The sequence below is a fragment of the Crinia signifera genome, chromosome 6 (genome assembly GCF_055691185.1).
Source record: "Crinia signifera chromosome 6, ASM5569118v1, whole genome shotgun sequence".
NCBI lineage: Eukaryota > Metazoa > Chordata > Amphibia > Anura > Myobatrachidae > Crinia > Crinia signifera.
Genome location: NC_139222.1, coordinates 145,469,209 through 145,485,532, shown reverse-complemented (window position 1 = coordinate 145,485,532; position 16,324 = coordinate 145,469,209).

Below are 16,324 nucleotides of genomic sequence, written 5' to 3'. Positions count from 1 at the left end.
CCTCCCTTGGCAGTCTGCTTTTTTGCAAAGGCATCAAAATGGGATTTGGCAGCTTTACCTTTCCTAGCACCATATCTCCCTCTTCCTGACTGTCCTCTGGAAGAAGCACCCCCTCCAAAGGAGGGATGAAAGGACTGGCGAAAGGCCGCAAACCTGGAAGAACCCCCCAGGCTTTAAGCCACAAGGCCCTTCTGGCCATCTCTGAAGTGGCAGACACCTTGGAAGCCATCTTGACTCCCTCTTCCCCCGCTTCACAGGTGTATTCAGCTGCCGCCTTTAATTTCTCTGCCAAAGGTAATGCTTCGGAATCAGGCTGGAGCAGTGAGCATAAGGTGTTTTCCCAGGTAATAATGGCCTTAGAGACCCAGGCTGAAGCATCAATTGGTCAAAGTGTAAAGCCAACACCCTCAAACACAGCCTTTAAGCAACCCTCTAGCTTCTTATCTACAGGGTCCTTAAATGCAGCACCACCTTGCACAGGCAAAGCGGTAGCTTTTGACAATCTAGCCACTGGGGCATCCACCAGTAGAACAGTCTCCCACAATTTTACATGTTCTTCCGGTAATGGGTATAAAGTCAGAAACTTTCTGGGCATAAGAGGCTTTTTTATCTGGTGTTATCCACGCTCCTCCCAGCAATTCCTGCATGCCTTCATCTGAAGGGAACATGACTGTGTCCCTGCGCTGTCTCTTAAACACACCCTGTTGTGGGGCTTTATCCCCTTCAGATAAATTCAAGGCTTGTCTAACTGTGAAGATCAAATCATCCACAACAGAGACAGAGACAACCTCTTCTCTCTGATCCCATGCTATATCTTCTGCACATTCCCCTTCTTCCTCTGATTCCATATTATGGACAGGTGGGGAGGATAAGGAAAACCTGGTAGAGCCCTCAGACTCCTTAGTAAACTGCTCCATGAGTGTATTAAATCTCTGTACCCCTTGAGCAGTATCCTGCAGTATTACTTGCAGCAAAGCTTGCGCTCCACTAGGCACAGACTCGCATAAAGGGCAAATGTCCCCATGGTCCATCTGTTCAGGGGTTCATTTAAGACCACAAAATCTGCAGTTAATTACCCTGGCCGACACTCCTTCCCCTAGCAGTATTACACCTTTCAGTCATGCTTAATAATCACAGTGCAATTAAGTCAGGCGTCAGTACAAAGCCAATATAAACATTGTACTTAGCTGTCTACTGTATGACCCTCCGCAGACTCCAGGGATGGCGTCGCATCTGGAGAAACAAGCAGCAGCAGGAAAATTCCTCTCCTTCCAGCTCAGCACAGTGAAGGTGAAAGGGCGCTAAATACAGAGTGAGGGAAGAGACCAAAGTCCCTGCTGCAGTGGGGAGACAGGTCTTTAGTGCCTTTTTTCCCCTGTGAGCCGCTCCCACTGTTAGTTTCTCCCTTCCTTGTGACTTCCCTTCACTGAGGATCACATGGAATCGCCCAGCTCTGCTGAGCTCCTGTAATAGGCTGCAACCTCCGCAGAGTTCAGCCTGTACACCCTTCCAAAATGGCGGGCGCCATCGCGGGGTGCCCATCACCCAAGATCCCCCCTACGCAGGGAGCCGGCACCGGGGTCCCCCAGGGTCCAAGAAAACCCCTCTAGTGTGGAGGTTTTTAATGCTGTACAGAGAGACCAGACAATGTCTCTCAGTACACAGGGAGCTGACAGGACGCGCTTCTGTCAGCCCCTGCTGTGCTGTCAGTGTAAGGAAACTTCCCCTGGAAGCCTCACACTGTGCCTGCACTAACTAAAGTGAAATATTAATAAAAAAACAAACACCCTAGCTACTCTTTCAATGGCTGCCACAGCAGCCCTTCAGCATAGCACCCACTACTGTGGGCACCTAAGACAAACTGGGGAATGCTGGGATGCAGAAGGGAGGAGCCTGCCTCAAACCTTTAGCATAGGTGCCTGGCTCCTTTGGACCCTTCTACATCCCAAGGTTGAGCTGTGTCACCAGGATGAATGAAAGAGAAAATAATTTCTAAACATAATCTCTAATTTGTCCTCATTTTTTAATTACAGCAAACTGAGATAAATAATAATAAAAAAACACCTATTATTTTGTAATTGCTACTAGAAAATAAGTGTGGACAAAATCATGGTTTAGTGAATTGAGAAAGGAACGTAATACTCTCATCTATCTATCTTAAAACAGAATTTGGTCCAATATGACATTTTAAAATAGCTGCTGCTTTGTCACTATTTTCCTGGCTATTTTATAGCAAAATAAGTTTCAGGACACTCCTTGCCCTTGTCTTTAGGCTGCTACTGTGCAGCTACCAATGTTGGGACAGAAAGGAACTAAAAGGTAATCAGATGTGCAAAGGCACAAGCTGAGGAGAAAATGGCCCAGTCTGGGTACAAGAGGCAAAACATTTTTTTAGGTATATAATTGTTAGGAGAAAAATGTAATGCAGTCCCCAAATGTTTCTTTACCATGAATTTGGGAGCCATGAAGGAGGCAGCTACTGAAGAGAACATCAAAGGAAGGGAAGCATTGTACGTTCTCTGTAGATTGTAAGCTCTCTTAGGGCGGGATGTACTAAAGTGAAAATGCGGTAAAACGGGGGTTTTACCGCATTTTCCTATTTACCATTACCCGTCCACCCCGTTTTCACTTGGCAGGGTATCGCCACCCAGAGGGTGGCGATACCCTATAGAAGCCTATGGGCTTCTATCGCCGTCCGCGCGCCCCCCCCCCCCCTCCCGTCCTCCTGATCTCCTCCTCCCCCAGCAGGTGTCACAGCCGGGAGGACATCCAGCTGCAGGGGGGAGGAGGAGACGCAGGGAGACACTGCCAGCCGCCGGGATGTGACGGAGACCCCCATAGACCACATCACAGGTATCGCGGGGGTCTCCGTCACCGCAACCTGATGCTAGCCGCATATGTTAGTACATATGCGGCAGCATCGCGGCGGCTGGCAGGCGAAGGGCGGCGATGTATATTAATACATCCCGCCCTTAGCCAGGGAACTTTTTCCCTCATGTGTTTTTCCTTCTCTCGCTGATAGTATAATTTGCTCCCCATTGCCATTGACTGCATATCCAACAATGTACTTTCCACAAATCTTTTCCACTTTTTCTTGTAATGTTCTCACTATTTCTGCACTTTCTAAAATGCTGGGACCCCAGCGTCATATAAATAAAGGACAGTTTTTTTTCTAGTAAAGACTGGTAATATACACATTTTTTTTTCAATATATAACATAAATAGAGATACATTAAACATTCAAGAGAATATATGGCAGATACTTTCTCAATGGACTGTGCCATCATCTTGGAAGAATTCTTTTAAACAGTAAGAATTCTAGTTATTTCGTAATTTACCAGCCAGGCATGACATGCCAGAATGAGGATGACATTGTAAAATGTAAATAAGGACAATGAAAACCATCCAATGCCCATTCTCTAATGCATTTTTATAGTAGCAGAATGAAGCATTTGCATATGACAAATATGTCAATGTATTTCCGTTCCAGTACCTGCACATTATTTTCCTGTTGCTTTTAAAAGAAAAGAAAGAAAAAAACACTACATGCATATACCTTGTAGAGACTCCAGCAAGAGTTTTCAAATGTAAAGCAAACCCTGTTAAGCCTTCAAAAGACAACATTGTAAGGGGAACCCCCATGGGGCATGGCAACTAATGCCTGAGGGCCCACCCCTTCCTCTAAGGATAAAGGGCCTTATTCTAGTTCACTCTTTCTGACAAAATCCTTCTTAGATGGACAAAACCATGTGCACTGCAGGTGGGGAAGATGTTACTTGTGCAGAGAGAATTAGATTTGGGTGGGGTTTTACTTCACAGTGAGATCTATATTGCAGTGTAAAAATAAAGCAGCCAGTATTTACCCTGCACAGAAACAAAATAACTCACCCAAATCCAATTCTCTCTACACATTTTACAGCTGCCCCCCTGCAGTGCACATGGTTTTGTCCATCTAAAAAGGATTTTTTCAGAAAGAGTGAACTAGAATAAGGTCCAAAGTTCCTTACTGTGCACTTGAATTATATGTTATACTTATGTTACATTTGACTTTAAAGGAGGATGGTAAGTGGTACATTATAATGCAGTCACTGCCAGTATTATTTACTACATTATCATATATAAAAAGGGCCAAACCCCAACTCCTTCTTGTGAGCCTTTCATTTCCCAGCCCAACCCTGGTTAGGATAACCAACAAAGTCTAACTAATGACTTTCTAGTACAGTATAAATCACTTGTTGGTATAACATTAAAATATCAAATATTAAAACATATATGGAATAGTTTTTAAAAAAAAAATAGGTTTTACAAAGTTGTAATAATAGGGACCCACACCCATGCACCTAGTGTACTGTACATGTACATTATTTGTCCAACAATGCAAGTAACTAAAAAACTTGTAAACATGTCAGCTTGAGAGAGAAGAAATTGATTTAAATCAAATTGATAATAATCCACAATAATTTGTAATATGTTTAAAATCTTGAATCTCCAAATCACCAAATCAAATTAATTTTAAATGAAGAATTTCCCTGATTCTATGTCAGAGAGCTGATCATGATGATAAGTTGGGGAAGGATAGATAGGATTCATATAGAGGTGGGAACTTCCTCTTTTCTTCTGGATTTTCTCAGACGACCCTCTCTTGTTTCTGGCTATGTGCTGTTTTCATATGTTTGCTTTTGTGGTTTTCTGTTGTTTTGTTAGTAAAACATTTCTTTTCAGTGGCAGTCTTATAATTGTATAATTGTGTGAAGTAACTTCACCCTTTCAAGCAATTCGAGTGGCTGTGCTTTTAAGAGGGAACTAGAAAAGGTCTTGACTTTGTAGACTGTTTCTATCTAACTCAATATTGAGTGGTGTTTGTTTTCTTGGCAAGCCAGTCTGCCATGTGAGGGGCAGATGTAAATATTTGATATTTTCCTTCATTGCTGATGTGAACAATGTTTTCTCAGCCACTCTACATTCTTTAAGCCACTGTACACATGTGGTGTGTTATTATTTTACTGGGAAGTAAGAAATTGGAATGCCTTATGTTACTGTTCTTTGGTTTAGTTGGAACTGTACTGAGCTCAACGCTCCTTGTGCGGCTTATTGTTGATCAAGGCATTCAGTGATCCTTGCAGGGATTTGCTTTGCACTGTGTTGCATAAAAAAATTACATATTGAGCTGCAGGCAAGATTCTAAAATCCGCTTTAAGCTAGGAGAAATTAGCATTTTTGGTCGTTTTTGCAGTCAAGCTTTAAAAGTCTGAATCCTTGTCTTCAAGAAACACACGCAAAAAAAGTAAATGATAAAATTGGTGGTCCAGAGGCTACAGAACGATGGACTCACAGCTTTTGCATACTGATACTTTCCTAAAGAGGAAAATAAGGGTACATGCAAACAGTCCCTCCCCAGTGAATGTGATAAGTGTGTGACAGCACACTCCAGCCACTTCCTCTGATTGCTCTCTGCTCTCTGCTGCTAGAGCATGGATAAAACTCTATGCCTGCTCCGCAACAGTAGTGTGACCTACACAGCTTCTTCGCTTTACTCAAAATATATCCCCACTCGACCTCTCCGCTCTGCACAAGATCTGCGACTCTCATCCACACTCATTACTTGCTCCCATTTACACTTGCAGGATTTTTGTCGGGCAGTACCCACCCTATGGAATGCCCTTCCTCGCACATGAAGACTCTCCTCTAGCCTCTAAACTTTCAAGCGTTCCCTGAAAACTCTCCTCTTCAGGCAAGCTTATCATATTCAGGAATACCCACATAACCTCTAATAGCATTCATATCTAATTGCAATCCCAACCGGAGTGTTTTATAATATGGTGGGACTGCCATGATATGGAATTCTATCCTTATGTATCCATCCAATTATCCCTATAGATTGTAAGCTTGCGAGCAGGGCCCTCCTACCTCTATGTCGGTTTGTTTCTACCCAGTTTGTTTAATCACTGTTGATTCCAATTGTACAGAGCAACGGGATATGCTGCGCTATATAAGGAACTGTAAATAAATAAATAAATAAATCGTTAATTGTAGACGTCTCTGAAATCCCACTGCTGCCCAATGCTCACAAATCTTTACAGGTGCTAAGGTTTTATAATTGTAAATATATGCACAGCATGCATAGATTTTCTCATATTGGAGCAGATGTATTAAGCCTGGTGAAGAGATACAATGGAGATAAAGTAGAAGTTTTACAAACCAGCCAATCAACTCTTAACTATAATTTTTCAAACATAGCTGATTGGCTGGTGCATGATCACCTTCTAATATATCTCCCCTTTATCTCTTCACCAGGCTTAATACATCTGCCCCACGCAGGGGCTGGCTGGCAACTTTCAGCCTGGGGGACAGACACAAGCAAGTGGCCCAGCTTTTCAAGGGAATAGCCATGACAATAATGTTGAGGGAGTGGCTTGTGTAATGTGGGTTTGGTTTAAATAGGCACATGTGGGGTTTGCCGCCATGTGCAAAAAGATTGATATTCAGTTTTTTTAATCCCAATTAAATTAAAAATCCATATATTTTTTTTTAAATATATTTTTATTATGCATTAACACAATATTATAAAAGACAATACATTAACACATAAACATTACATATTCATAGTTAGCTTTCCCGTTAAAAAAAGAAGAAAAAGTACCATCAGAGTACAGTCGTAGTATATGATCATGATCATAGTTGCCAATACACACTCATAGTGTGTCCCTCTGACTTTATAGAGAGGACCTTGCTCACAAAATTACATAATCAGAATAAACATTATAATACACCTGAGGACTGGACATGGCGAGATCTTTTCCCGTATATTGGAAAAAACTCTGCTTTACTTCCATTCAATAGGGGAAAAGCAGATCCTAATTTTTTCCTGTACTTGCGGGGAGAGGGTTAGTATAAAATCTCCCCAGTTCTCAAGGAATATATCCTGATCTTTCTTTTTTGAGCGGAAGCTTCTACCCAATCCATTAGGAATATATTATATATTTTTTCCAAAAACAGTTTCATAGATGGAGGCTGGGGCTGGATCCACATCTGCAGAATGGTTTTCTTTGCTGCAGCAGATATGGCCAACATGACTTTATCATTGACCCTTCTATTCCCAATTGGTCTATCACAGGGTTTTATGCTTAAAATAGCCCATTGTGCCGTTATTTGAAAATCACTCTGTATATATGTTGTAATAAACCGTTCTACATTCTTCCAGAAGTAGAGAACCTTTGGACAGCTCCAGAGGCAGTGAACCAGATTTGCTCCACCCAGCCCACACTTCAGGCATTTACTGTCATTGGACAATCCGATCTTTTTTCTCCTATTTGGAGATAAGTAAGCCCTATGATAGATCTTTAAAAATAGTTCTATATATGTTGGCATAGGTAATATCTTGCAGATGGAACCCAAATGGGCATAAAGATCCTCCTCCGTTAGGTCTGTAAACACCTCAGACCATCTGCTTATACCTGTTTTCACCACCTTATCTTTAGTCAAGGTTCTGAAAAAATTATAATAAAAGGAAAGGGCTTTTCTCCCAAAGTGTGGGCTAAGTAGCTGCTTATCTAGTTCATTGTCCCAATCCTTCTCATTAAGAGATCGAGTAATTTTTTGCACATAATGTTGGGCTTGTATAAACGCCAAATCTAATGGTATATTCTCAAATTTCTCCGCTACCTGCCTATAGGTCATGGGCTTTCTTCTCGCAGCATCTATTAATTGACCAACTCTGAACACACCCATATCTTTCCAACGATCAAATGGGTGCTCGGCTTTGCCTTCTTGGAAGCTGGGGTTATTCAAGAAGTTCAATAACATAGAAACTTTGGAATTAATATCCCATCTGTGACGGACAATATACCAAGCCCTTCTAGTAGATGTTAATAGGGGGTTTGATGTAATCCCCAACTCAACCTCCGAATCCGTAGAGTGGAGAAAAGACACCAAACCACCTGTCATAAGGGTTGCACCCTCCAAATGGATGTTAGTGTATTCCCCTCTCTCCCAGACCCAGTCCTTTATATAGCGGAAGTGAGAGGCCAAACTATATCTTTCCATATTTGGAAAGTTAATTCCTCCTTTTTCTTTAGATTGCTGTAATTTTTGGAGACTTATTCTGGCTTTCTTACTCTCCCAAATAAACTTCCTAAATATTCTATCAATCTCCCGAATGTCCTTGCTAGACAGCAGGACAGGTAGCATCTGGAGAGGGTACAAGAGTCTGGGAAATGTTATCATTTTAATTAAATTTATTCTCCCCATAAGGGATACTGGTAACTTTGCCCATCCTTCCAGCTCTTTTACACATTTTTTAATAACAAAGCCCACATTCAATTCATATAGCTGGCTCAGGTCTTTTGGAATCTTCACCCCTAAATAGGTAATATAGTTTTCTGCCCATTTCAATGGTACCCCATTGGCCCACAATGGTTTTTTAACTCCTGTTTTCAGGTACAATGCTACTGACTTATCAAGGTTTATAGTGAACCCCGATGCCCTACCGAATTCCTCCAATTTTTTTAACAGGAGTCTAATCGAGGATTTGGGATCTGCCACATATAGTATTAGATCGTCCGCAAAGGCGCAGATTTTAAATTCATGTTTACCCGTTTTTACCCCTTTCAGGGTTTCCCAATTCTGAAGGAAGCGAAGCATTGGATCTAACACAATATTAAAGAGAAGTGGGGAAAGAGGACACCCCTGTCTGGTGCCTCTCTTCATCACTATCTCCTTACTTTTCTCTCCATTAATTAAAAGCGCCGTATGTGGATCCTGATATAGAAAATGAATAAAATTTATAAATTTCTCCCCAAAATGTCTTGCCTCCAGCACTTTATACATATATCCCCATGATATTGAGTCAAACGCCTTATTGGCATCCAGACTCAATAAAATACCAGGATTGTCCCCATTTCTCTGAAGTATATTAATTGCCGCTACTGCCATCCTGACCCCTTTTACAGAATGCCGTCCCGTTATAAAACCCAACTGATGCTCTGTAAAAATATCCCCCGCTATTCGCTGGATTCTATTTGCGATTATTTTTGCCATAATTTTACAATCAGTATTTAAGAGTGTAATAGGGCGATAAGAGGATTCATTTTGTGGATCTTTATTGGCTTTCAGGATCAAGGTGGTGAGGGCTGCATTGAATTGGGGATATCGGGGAGTCTCATTTTGTAGGTGCTGGAGCAGACTAGTTACCGGGGCAATTAATTCATTTTGCAAGATTTTATAGTACTCCGTAGGTAGCCCATCAGGGCCAGGGGCTTTCCTGACTTTTAGAGAGCGAAGTACTGTGTCTAGTTCTTCTTTAGTGATATCTGAATCCAGATATTCTACATGGGCTTCATTAATTTTAGGGAGATCTATTTGTTTCAACAGGGTCTCTACCTGGTCCGCCTCCCATGGCACATCTGTATATATTTTAGCATAATACTCCTGCATTATTTTAATGATTTCTTCTTGCGCCGTTACTACCCGGCTATCTGTATTTGATTTTAATGCTGAAATATTTTTACGCCCTTTTCTCACCTTTTTTTTTTTTAATTAAGTCTTTATTTATTGTTTTTTGATTTCATATTTTTAGAAAAACTGGCTGACAGAAGCCGTACAAGTCTCACGTTGTTCATCACAATATCGACAAATGGTTATAAACGCATTTCAGTATATACAGCAATATATTACGAATAACATAAAAAGAGAAATCACAATACATAATACAAAAACCCCCCCTCCCCCAGCCCCCCAAGACATACCCCACACACATAGTCTGTCCTCTCTAGCCCTACCCGTTCACCCTTGACCTTTCTTCCTAATTAGATTCTGTTGAATCAAATCTTATAGTAAATTCATTATCTGGAGCGATCCCTCGAGCCTTCCCCTACCGACCAGTTTTTTATTTAATTTCTTCTTCGTTTATATAGTATAGTTACCTGGTTCAAACTAAGATTACTAGGTGACTTATGCCCTTGTTCAATATCCGTTTCAAGGAACAAAAAAAAAAAAAAAAAAAATAAAAAAAATATATGTAAATTAAAGATAAAGTGCAATCTGTGCAATTCTTACTCGCAAGTCAGGCCCACAAAGTACAAAAAGGTGTGTGGGCATCACACCTGTTAGGACTTGCTTCTTCGTACTGTGTTTGTTTGTGAAACCCAGTGGTGTCTTACCTATTAAACCTCCCCCCCTCCCCCTTGCCCCCCTCATTTAAGCAAAACACCGTGTCGACACAGTTGAATTACCACTATCTCTTATTCTTTTCCCTGTGAATTTTATAGGAATCCTACCTATCACTTTTCCCCTATTTATGACCCATTTATTTAGTCGGTATTTATTCCCGACCATGCCCTATACACCCTCTGTGCTACATGTAGTAACTAAAGTATAAAAAGTGTCCCTTGTACTTCTATTTTAGTTTTCATTATTATTCCGGGCATCTATTTTAAATAACCTTGATTTTCTCCATCTTCCCCAAATTTTCCCGTATTTAACCAAGGCCCCTCTGGAGGCATAGACAAATCTTTCATGCTCACAAGTGCTATTGACCAGATTCACCCATTCGGTGACATTCGGACCCGAGGAGGCCATCCATTGCCTGGCAATTACGACTTTCGCTATTGCTGATAAATTAACCACCAATTCCTTCCAGTCATCGTTTGGGTCATATTGCTCCCACACACCCATTACCATACTTCTCGTAGTTAGTGCCCCTCGAGGGACCCCCGTAGTCACCAGTATATTCTCCACCCTCTTCCAAAACTCCTTGATAACCTTGCAATCCCATAATAGATGCCAAAAGGATCCTATTTCCACCCTACATTTGGGACATCTATCGTCATGGGTTCCTGCAATTCTTTTTAATCTGACCGGGGTCAGGTAGCTCCTATGGAGAATATTAAATTGCACTTGCTGGATTCGGATAGATGTAGTAGCCCTCCCTGGTACTGCTAATGCCCTATCCCAGACTAACTCCATCCCCTGCTGGAGATCTGCGGCCCATTTGTCCCTTAGGACTTGCAATTCATCGACCTGGGTGTATGACCTCAGGAAGCCATATATTCTGGACAATCTCTTCCCGCCACCGCTCAATTGCTTAATGAATTTTTTGCAGGGTGATTCTATAACATTTACAGATATGTCCCCGACCTGCTGTAGTGCGCTTCTGACCTGAAGAAATCTAAAAAACATATGTCTGGGCAGATTATATTCCTCCCGAATTTCTTCAAAAGATTTAATATTGCCATTTCTGAAGAATTGCTCGATCCTTGTCACCTTATATTTCCCCCATATCGCCATACCCTGTTGCTTTTTTAATTCCGTCAATTCATTCAAGAAAAATATAGAAGAGTCGGGGTCCACACCCTCAAAATTAATTAAGTTATGCACCCATCTCCACACTTTAACTGCTTGCATCAAGATAGGTGGAGGGTGCCCTCGCAGATCCATCGATAGCAACCACTGAAGTGGGCCCGTATCAGGTTCACTACACCTAATTAAAGCGGCGATCTCCACCGTGGCTTCGCCGTCCCGAACCCAAGCACACAGATGGACCAACTGAGCAGCCATATAGTATACCCTAAGGTTCGGAACCGCGAGTCCACCCCTATCCCTGTCTCTGCACAAAGTATCCACAAAGAAGCTGATTGTGCGAAACACGTGTTCTAACCTGTATTTATAGAGCTAGACATAGGGCTGCATATGTATGGAATAGGAAATATATCCTTGTTATACTGTTTAAAAAAATCTGAAGCTTCTGCGCCTTGACCCCACCTTGCTGGTTAACATTTATGTGTATAACAGAACACCCAAAATTATACCAGTAGGTGTCAGTACTGGACTGCACATCACAGTTAGTAAATAAATAGTGGATGCTAAAAATGATACTAATAGCCTACCTGGCCTCGCAACATTGTATTGCCCACTCTCTATGAGCAAAAGAGCAACATTCTGTCAAACTGAATATACTGCAGTGCATACAATATAGGAACGTGTATCAACAATGCCTACAGTAAATTAAAACCTATATTAAAATGCACCTAGTATAGAGTGTGTACAAGGGAGACAGTTCGCTATTATAGCAGTAGGTATTAGTACTGCGTCACATTACGGCCAGAAAGTATCAGTGGATGCTATAACTACATAAGCAGTCCACTTAACTGTTGCCGTGCTACAATACCTTACATCTTACTGTCTAAACATAGCGCACACAATGTGGATATATGGTAAACTAAACCAATAATAAAACCACAAAGATAGGCAAAGGTATGAAATTGGGATAGAGGTTATCACCCGTCCCCAAAAATTATACCATTTATGCATCCCACAGAATCTGAGTGACACCTGATAATAAGGGGCAATAGGGATCCAGCAGAGATATACACAGTATATAAATATATTGTGACACTAAAAAGCCAACAATAGGCAAAATATAGGTCACACATTGGATATATCCAATACTGTGTATATTCAGGTGATATAAATCCCCAGCTCAGCACAGGCACCATACTTTGCAGCCCGGTCTACCTATATTTTAATAACCTATTGGGCACTTATTCCTTATCTTTTTTTCACTATATGTGTATATATGTTGTACGTCAATTTTAAGCTCTTGTATTTCGCCAACCATAGTGGGTGTATCCTGAATCCCAACAATATTAAAGATTAAAAGGGTTCCCCACTCAAGATATAAAACTACATGAATAGTCCATCGAGACAATAAAATATTTCATACGAATATGGTGTGCATCCGCCACGACTACTTTTCTGTCTCTTCTTTACCGTAATTGATCCAAATTGATCCAGCAATTGGTGGGCATTGATGATTGACGATCCATCTGGGAATAAGGGAAATCAATATGTTAGAAATCAAAGACTCATAGATAGACTCATGATTATTGTTTGTTTGAGCAAATTGTAAAAACATTACGTGGCATCTTTACCACTCATTGCAGTTATTTATCACATAACCATGCCTCCTAACATGACCCTCTCCAGGAGGGACACAATGCTCTGTTTCTGGACTTCTTTCTTATTTCATGATTGCCATCACCATAGGCGTGCGCACATAGAGTGTTCGGGGTGCACAGGCACCCTCTAATGCTGTGCCCGCCCTTATAAACACCTCCCTGCCGCTAGCAACCAGCAATTCCTTTTACCAAAGTATTTTGCTTTTTAGAACTGTATTCCGTTAAAAGAAGCACCCATCAATCAATTATGTGTGTTTTGCATTGTTACTTGTACCAGACCATTGTCATTTCACTACATATCATCCATATATGTTTTCCCTTTATTTGCATGTACTGTTACAGAGTAATTATAAAATTAAAACCGAAATAGGCCGGAGATTATGGTGTGGCTGAGAGAGGTTTTATTTTGTAGCAAAAGCAAATAGATGAAGGTAGACAGGCCTGATTGGCTGTGTAAGACACACCCAGTAGGTGGTGCTTGGCACATCCCTTTGACGGTGCACCCCCTAATAAAATGTGCTGCGCACGCCTATGGCCATCACCTGTTTTAAGTTTAAGTGATAAGAAAGGTGTTTCACCACAGGTAAAAAAAAAAAAAAGAGTATCTGCACTGAGAGGAATTAATAACACACAGGGTGTCTAATTAATGTATTTATTATAACATGGGTTAAACATATCCTTGAAAAACATGTATACATACAAACAACATCAAATGGATAAATGTACAATTTGTGCTTAGATTACATTTGAATAAAGGGAGAAGGCACCCTTACTTTTCTCATACTCAGGATCCTGTTCCTATATTTGGACTGTGGTGATAAAGAGTTGGGCAGTTTTTTGTTATTTTGTACCACTTACAATTTTGGGTATTGTGTCATGTGCTGAATTGCAGATTTCTTTGAAGAAAAACCCTTTCAGAGTGGTGCCAACTGCTCTTTGTCCTGTTGTGCAGGTTCTTCTCCTTATAAGCAAAAAAATCAGTCCTGGTTCAGGAATCCTTAGTTTGTAAACCACTTGGGTTCTTTGAGGATAGGGGTGTCTGTGGCTGACGCATTTCGCTAGGAGGGTTCCCAGCTTTTTCAAAGGTATTCTTAAATATCACTTAAGCAGGTCTACTAATAAAGGTCATGAAGTAGGAAACAGTGATACAATTTCCTACTACTGTAAATGCAACAATGCATGAAGGTGTTAAACATATTAATAATTCCTTTAAGCTAGGTACATGTATGCAACAATGCATGAAGATATTCAGAATCAGAAAAATAACCCACGCAGTTCTGTTGGAAACATTCTGCGTGAAAGAGAGACAATATAACTCCACACAGGTGATGCTGCACATGCAACCATGGAAGCATCAAGAAATAGCAGAAAGATAACTTATCTCCATGGCTGGAATAAGGAGATCTACAAGGCTGGGACCAAAACATTGAATTCTGACAGGACTGAAAAGCAGGAAATCTGTGGAAGACAAGGAACCCTCTATCAGCCAGACAACAGACACAGAAGCTGAACACAGGCTGGAAGTACTGATTCTCTGGTACAGGCAGGAATTCAGACACATGGTAGGTATGCTTGCAGGACTCCTCAGACACAGGCTGGAATAACCTGAACTCTGGAGTATTCTCAGACAGTTGTTAGCTAGGAATCTCAGGATGTCTAGTAACATGGAAATTACCAGGAACCAGCAGAATCTCTAAAGATCACATGAATGCTAAGGATTACACAGAACTATAACCAGCCTCTAACAAGACTAAAATTGTCCGGTTCTCAATGCTGGGAGCATACCTAAATACCCAGTGGCTTAGGAGGCAGTCACACCCAAAGGCAAGGAATGCAGGAAAAAAAGAAGGTGGATCAGCAAAACCAGGAGTGCTGATCCAAAGAGAACATATAACTCCAAACAGAATATGAATGACACTGAGTCGCAATTTGTAGGGAGAATGTAACCTGCGCAGCTTATGCAGGCACCCTGTCACTTAAAAAATCTATACAAATTGTATTCACTGTCCCCATGGAGGTACACTGTTATTGCTGGCTCATCATGATTGTTTATAGAATTGTTTTTGGCTTATTATTATTTAATTTTATATTTAGTTTTATAAAAAAAATGTAAATTTTTTGCTTTACTTTCCTTATTTTTAGCTCTATCTTTTTTTCTTTTTATTTCTTTGTTAATGTACTTAGGTTTTTTGTGTCATCTTTAGATAAGCATTGATATAGATTGTAAGCTTGCAGCAGCGCCCTCTAACCCCCAAGTCTGTCTGTTGTTACCCAGTTTGTTTTATCACTGTCTACTATTGTAAAGCGTGATGTAATTTGCTGCGCTATATAAGAAACTGTAAATAAATAAAGAAATAAATAAATTGATACACTAGAGCATTTTAAACTGCATTTCATTCAATAGGTCCAAAAAGGCTGCTTTTATACATACCTGGAGCATTTGATTTTTTAGTATAAAACCTCAATATATGTAGGGCTGATTATTCCTCAATAATATACTTTTCCTGCAATTCTTGCAATTTGTCAATATAAAAATTAACATGTACATTTCGATGATGTTGTTACATTTTTGAACATTGATGAATAAAGCACAACAAATCATCTATTCTGGTCTGAGGTACTGTCTCCTGCAATTCTTAAGAAAATGCTATTCCTGAATACATTTTCTTTTACTCCTATTTAGAGTAGACACACGGAGGTTCGGCACCAAAAACAACACAAAAAACTTGGGTCAACCTTGATACTGTTGACCACGTTCCTGTCGATCCTTCACATGCATCAATCTAGCGTCAATGTCTACCTAAGCACAGTAGACGAATTTTAGATGTCTAACTATAAACCGTTGACCACTAGTGGTCGGCCATTGTATTGTCGACCTAAACATGGTCGATCCTCTATTCCAAAACCGATGAGACAGGGAGGGAAATAGCAGCCCAAAGCATGCCAAATACAATAATTACATTTTTATGCATATACTCAAGCAGGTCTGCATAAACATGCACATATGAGTATTTTGAGACATATCAATTGTACCACCAATAGGGCAGGTGTAAATGCACCAATTTGAGGATCTGAACTCATTTCAGACTAAGGTAGGGTACACCCCAGAATGATTAGGGCTCAATCCCATCAATCTGGATCCAATGCCGACCGATTGGATGTAGATTGTATGAAGATAGGGCATGTTTTTGCATGTTTAGATCAGATTCAGATCCGATTCCAATCCAATGCGCATCCCCGCTGTCGTTTGGTCATTTTACAGATCCTACCTGCTGCAGGTAGGATCTGTAAAAGATCCATTCAACTGGATACAGACTCAGATCGGATCGGATGCAGATCGTTAGCAGATTGTTAGTAGATCGTCTGCTCCA